The sequence below is a fragment of the Tetrao urogallus genome (genome assembly GCF_951394365.1).
Source record: "Tetrao urogallus genome assembly, chromosome: 16".
NCBI lineage: Eukaryota > Metazoa > Chordata > Aves > Galliformes > Phasianidae > Tetrao > Tetrao urogallus.
Genome location: NC_136829.1, coordinates 9713681 through 9720276, shown reverse-complemented (window position 1 = coordinate 9720276; position 6596 = coordinate 9713681). Strand labels below are relative to the sequence as shown.

The 6596-nt window shown below is 49.2% G+C and overlaps 1 protein-coding gene across 1 annotated transcript in view; it reads left to right on the top strand.

Moving 5' to 3' along the window:
* Window positions 1–829: 829 nt before the first annotated feature.
* The window catches only part of MYT1 (myelin transcription factor 1), a gene marked incomplete at its 3' end in the record, with an annotated part of 35482 nt that continues 29715 nt past the window's right edge, over window positions 830–6596 (top strand). The window contains exon 1 of the mRNA XM_079543436.1: window positions 830–925. The remainder of the gene's footprint in view (window positions 926–6596) is intronic.

Here is a 6596-nt window from a genome sequence, read left to right as displayed (position 1 = left end):
GTGGATGCCCCATCCCTGGTTGTGCTCAAGGGCAGGTTGGAAGGGATCCTGGGCAGCCTGATTTTTGTGGTTAGCAACCCTGTCTGTGGCAGAGCGTTGGAGCTGGATGATCTTTAAGGTCCCTTCCAACCCAAACCATTCTGTGACTCTATGAAGCTGCTCAGGGGGTGTCTTACACACACAATAACTTATCCGTGATACTGATCCGTTGCTGGAGACTTTTTTCAGATTTCTTTCACTGCATGTTGGCCTTCTCCCTGCTTTTGCTTTGGGATCACCCAAATAATAGAAACACTGGGGAAGCATGGGAGCCTGTTAAGGCAGCAGACACAGAGCCCTAAGCTGCCCTGGACTCTTCTGCAGTCTGCAATGTGTGACTACTGTTGGGGGTGCACTCTTCTCCTTTACTTCGCTGGCAGAAAATGAATGGAGCGGGGTTTGGAGAGCAGGCAGCACATCATTCACTGCTCAATGCTACAGGGAGCTGCAATTACAGATTGAAGGGAAAGGCTGGGGGTGGTGGCACCCAAAGTGACCCTTGTTTCCCCAGGTGAGCTGTGATGTTGGGGACTCGCAGTCCTGGGGCAAATGCTTTCCATCTTGTTACTGCAAGCAGGAGGGGAAGCCTTGCATTTGTGGGCCATCTGTGTGCTGCAGGACTGGCACCTACCCTTTGGATGTGTTTGAGGAAGGGAAGGTGCCAAGAGTCTGCTTGTAAAGTATGTGCTTCCCATTGTGTTTCCCTGTTGTGCCTCGGGGAGCTGTAACTTGGGTACCCCCATTTTTGCATCTTCATGACCCCATATTCTTCTTCCTCTCCCCAGAAAATGAGTTTCGGGGTGAGCTGCTGAACCAGAGGTGGACCTGTGGGGAGAAGATCAGCAGCTGCGAGGGAGCCACCAGCCTGCACGGCACGTGCATCAAGGTGAGCCCCAAGCCCCATGCACATCCTATTTTGGGACAGTGGCAGCAGGATGAGGGCCAAATGCTGCTCCAATCCTCCTGGACCAGCTGGGCTGGGGGAGGAATGCAGCTTCACTCCCAGGAAGGGAAGGATCTGGAAGTCCTTGTTTGAGTTGAATCTCCTGCATGGGGTGTGCAGACAGAGAGGCTTCCAGCTGTCAAGATTTGGCGTCGAGGACAGATATTTGCATTTTCTCTTCCTCCCTGGTCTCATCCTTCAAGGACAGCTCAGAGCAGGATATTGAGGTTGGTCTCAGGGCTACAAAAATGAGCTCTTTCTGCAGTTTGGTTGGAAGAAGCCTCGCGCAGGCCAGGTGAAGCCACAGGGACAAGTGGGGCATTCATCCCACCGCCCACTGCCAGCTGCAGCTGTGGCTGATGAAAGAGGTCCAGGCAGCACTGTCAAACCTAGCACAGAACTGCTGCCAGCAGATGAGGAAGCTTTAATTAAGCACAGAACGGGGCTGCTCATTACGCAAATGGTGCTTCCTGCCCCATTTAGTTCCTGGGTAGCAAGGCGCAGCATTCAGGACAGACAGACCCATGTGGGTGGTGGAGGATGCCCTCCTTGGGCGACTGATGTTTGGGGGTGTAGGAAGAAGAGGGGTAAAAAAAAAAAAAAAAACAAGCCATGGGGAAAACCCCAAAGCAGCAGAAATCAGCAGAAAGTGCACACATCCTTCATGGCTAACAAGCTGTCAGCTGCGTGCAGGTGTCGCCAGGAACGCTTGCACCTTCTTAGAAAGCAGCGTAAGCAGTTGTTGCTATATTTGAAACCGCCTCAATTAAGGCTTTTCTACTGAACCTGCCAAATAAGCACTTAGATGGGATTTAATAAGATTGTTGTATGTTAATAAAGTGATGATTACAAAAGGTAATGTGCCCAGTACCTGGTGCTCATCTAGCGCACTGCCTTTGCCAAGCACGTTGCTAATGTTAACCATTTCTTGCAGCCCTGTGCTCTGCTCAGCCGTACTTCAACACGGTGTAAATGGGAGTGGGCATCAGAAATGGGAGCATCTGGGAATGCTGGGGACCAGGCGCCTGCAGGTGTTGGTCTTGGCACAAGTTGGGTTTTGTAGGACCACCAGATAAATAGATATTTATTTGTAGCTCTCCATGCCAGCTATGGCTCATAACCTACAGGATGCACAGGACAAGGACAGCGGGATACAGGGTGCATTTACTTATTTCTGCTTCTCAAGAATTCCGGGCACAGGATAGCGTTTCTCTTGCCAGGTCTGAAATAGGATCTCTAAGGGTGTCAGGGAGGGGTGCTCCATGCACGTACCCAACTGCACCTGGCATGCTTGCACTCATCCTGGCCCCAGTGGCTGGCAGGGAAATGAATCTTTTCCTCTCAAATCCAGTTTTCCTGAACCCTGGCGGGCTCCCTGGTGCAGTTAAGGCTGGTGGTGCTAGGACAGGGGCTGCCAGAGTCCTCTTTGGAGATGTGCTCACCATCTCGCTTTAGCAACTGCCTCTTGGGGATAATTTCATGAAAATGGCAACTTCTCCCGATGTCTGGAAACAATGGGATTGAGGACTTGTGATTTTTTTCTTTTCTTTTTCCTCCCCTATCCCTCCTCTTTTGGCATAAGAGCAGTTTGCACGTACTGAGCCACTTAGGTCCCTCCGCACGTGAAATGGCGTTTGGATTGCCTGTCGTAGCACTTTCAAACAGTCAAGAGGAAAGTGTATGTCGACTTAAACTGCTGCATATGAAATCAGCCTGAATGCCAGCGCCGTGCAGCTGGGGCTGTGTCAAATGTGATGCTCGGAAGCATCTCTTCTGCTCCGCTTCACTCGTGCAAAGGATGCTGCTGCTACAGCGACAGAGCATTAGCACTCTGTAAATGTTTAATTTGCAGAGTTCTTTTGGTGTCGTGTCTTTTTTGTATGTGTATGGGATCAGACCCTTTTTGCAACTGAAAAATGATAGCACAACTTCAGGAGGATGTTTGCAATGCGGCTGCATTTTTGAGGGAGGTGGAAGCTGTGTTTTCTCTTTCACTTGAAAATGTCAAGGCAACATCCTCTCCTGGCTGAGAGCAATGAGCAGGGTGTCCTTTCTCAGGCAGACAGCATTTTGTTCAGCTGAGAATGAGGATTACGGTAGGTGGGACGAAAGGAGGATTTAAATCAAGCAGCAGAGGGAAAAACTCTGCCTCGGACTTATAAAATAGCAGCTGGGAGCTCCTGGGCTGGTGTGGAAGCTTTCAGCAACATTCAGCTCCCTGTGAAAGCAGAGGGAGGCTTTTGAGACAGCAATGTTCCTTCTTCTGTCCCTTTTTATTTTTATTTTTTTATTTTTTTTTTTAAGATTAGAAGCTGGAGAAAGTGCAGCAGGATGGTCTCTGCATTTCCTGCAGTGAGTGCTGATGCTGTGGCCCTTTATAGGGAGTGAGGGGACATTTGGTCACCCAGGTCCAAGCGTCTCCATCCATGCGCAGCTTCCAGTAGCCATTTCTGAAAACTTAAAAGGCAAAGGGAAGAGAAATCAGGACAAGCCACTCAAATCCATCTTTACTGTTGGGTGGGTGCTGAGGGGTAGTTTTGGTGCCCCAGATTTTCCCCCATAGTCCTCTGTGCAGTCATCCAGCCAGACCTTGGTGTCACATCCTTTACTCTTGGGGTTTGTTCAGGCTCATGATCCAATCCTTGGCAGGGAAGAGAGTTCAAATCAGCAAACTGATCTTCCCTGTTGAGAGCCAGAAGGAGCTTGACTGCTGGAACAAGGCTGGACATGGTGGAAGTTTCCTATGAACCGTCCTTCTCCCTTCCCTTAGCTCACCCTGGCTTTGAACCCAGCTGTAAAATAGGGCTGTGAGAGCTGGACTGTTCTCCTGCAGAAAAATGTCAGTACTGCCTGTTCCCTTGAACTAGAGAAGGGGCTCTTTGGAGCTGGAAGAGAGGGAAGGCCAAGTAGAAAACCACTTTTTGACCTTCGTGTAGGAGAAACATCATATCTTCTGTCATTTTCCTCCTCCTGCTCTACCTGCTGCTAAGAACATCTAGCTTTGGTGGTTTTTCTTAAAACTTAAAATAGAAGCTCCCTCCGTCTGTCCCTCAGACACAGCTTCTTGCAAATGGCATTTTGCGATATCCGCAAACAAGCACCGATGCTGCTTTCAGAACAAAATAAATATTCCTGCTGAATCCTCACCTCCCTTTGTCCGGCTGAGGGCTTTTTCAGCGTGTTTATTTTCTCTGAGCTCCGTGCTGCTCTTGAATACATATAAAGTATTACTGCTGACCTTGGGGAATTTCAGCATGGCCCTTAATGGGGTATTTGCATAGAGCTGCCAGAGCGCAGTGCACCTGGGTGGCCGAGCTCAGGAGGCTCCAGAGGTTTTATGCTACTGCTGTGGTCTTCCTTCTGAAAATAAATGTGTATTAAGATAAGGGAGGATGAAAATATCAACTCTGTAGATAGTCTGTAAAAAATTATATGTCAGCTCTGTTGTGCTGCTCCTGCACTGTATTGCTGTGATCCTGGGAGCAGAGCAGGACTGCAACTGTGTGAGGAGGATCTTAAAATTCACACAGCGCTTGGGTTAAACTGGCTTTTGAGTTTCTCTCTCTGAGCCCTATTGATAGGCGGCATCAGGATGCCATCAGTGTTGCCTGTGTTATGCCAAGGAGGATCCTCTGTGCAGGGCACAGTGAGAAACAGTTCCTGCACCAAAGGACCTTTGGAGAGAATAGGGCAGGAGGAAAGGCACCAGGGATGGAGGGGTGCCCTCAGTGGCATGGCTGAGCCACAGTATGGGCATCCCGATCCCATGTAGGATCTGTTGTCTGCTTGGTCCAAAGGAAGAGGGGTGGGAGACCTGCTGGAGGCTTCTAAAGCGAGAAGGAGCTGTACAGACCTGCCTCGTCCTAGCTGAACTCATGTACTCAGGGGCCAGCATCTGGTAGCAATCATTTCTTTCCAGATTTCCTTTCTAATTGCTTGTTGTCCATTAAGAGATAAAAAATAACGAAATCCAGAGAGTTTCTCGACCTGGCTGTTAGGCAAGCAAGAGGGAGAACAAATGTGGCTGCCCCAGTGACCTCCAAGTCTGCAAACACGCTGTGTGAGCTGAAGTTTCACCCTGCAGTGCTCTGTCCACAGGGCTTCTCAATGAGAACACCACAGGGCAGTGGCTTCCTGCAACCTCCTGCACCTGATCCTGAGAACCTGAGCTTCAATGCTTTCCCTTTGGTCCCTTCCTCTGGGCTGTTTTCATGATGTGTGAACCGGCTCGGTTGCCCTCAGCCTGCCCTGTACTGACTCTAAATAATTTATCATCGGGAAACCCATATTGCCAAGGCACCAGCTGAAGGCATGCCAATCCCTGGGAATGCTATCAAAAAAGGAAATACAACCACCAAAAAAACATTTCTCTCTGAAATTCGTTTTGGGATAGCACGAGCTCCCAGCAGTCACGTGTAGCATTGTCTGTGCGTGGCATTAGCGAGATGCTGAGTATTGGGCGGCTCTGAAAGGCTCATAAATGTAATGAAGTCCCTTTGACACCTGCTCCTCTCTTCACTTTAAGCATGAGCTTCTGGTCTTTAGGGAGTTGGGGCTTTAAAAATAGAAATTATGGTAATTGGCTGCTGTGTTATTGGGAAGATTGTAATAAACGTGGAGCATTACACCGTGGTGCCAGGAGCTGAATGCTGACAGGATGCATAAATTGCTTCAGGTTTTGATTTATTTATTTTTTCTTTTTTTAGGATTTTTTTTTTTTTTTCTCTCTCCAGTCTTCCTATCCTGTAAATCACATAAATTGCTGTGTTGGTGCATGTTGCTGGAGGGCTATGGCAGAGGGGTTCTTACAACGAGGGGCTTCCAGCCATGCTGCCCCATTGGCTGGGACTTCTGTCACCTCCCCCTGCTTGCCCAGCAACCAGCTAGGAAGAGTTTTGAGGTGCATGTGGGAGAGGGGCAGGACATGCTCTCCTCATGTGTCCTTTCCTTTCATGCCTCTCCTTCATGTGAGTTTGCTTTCAAACTTTCTCATTTGGAGCTGGCATAGGGGCTGGCTGGATCCAGCTTGGACTTGTAGAGGATGCTCCAAAGGGCACGTGCTGAAGAGCATTTGTTATTGTTAGGTCAAATCCCCTGTGGAAGCAGTCCTCTTCCCTCTTTCTCTCTCTCTTTCCCAGGAGAAAATGTCCCAGAGAGTCATGTTCTGCATTAAAGCCAAAATCACCTCCTTCCCAACCTGTTAGGTTTCCGTTCACTGCCCTTCATACTGCCATTCTGCCTACCCTGTTGACTCAGATGTTGTGAATGTGAGACCTTCATAGTAGAACATAGAATCATAGAATGGCTGGGTTGGAAGGGACCTTAAAGATCACCCAGTTCCAAACTCCCAGCAGTGGGCTGGTTGCTACCTAGCAGATAAGGCTGCTTAGGGCCCTATCCCTGCTGGATGGCTGCACAATGAGATTTGGGCAACCTTCATCCAAGCAGCCACAATCCCCCTGGGCAGGATAGGAGTGATGCATTAAATCAGCTCCCTAATCCCTTTGGCAACTTCACAAGTGAAATGCATCCCATTTCTGCTATCCTGGCCGCATCGTGTCCCCTTGCCTGGACACCCTCTGCCTTTGCTACCAGTTCTGGTTATGACTAATTT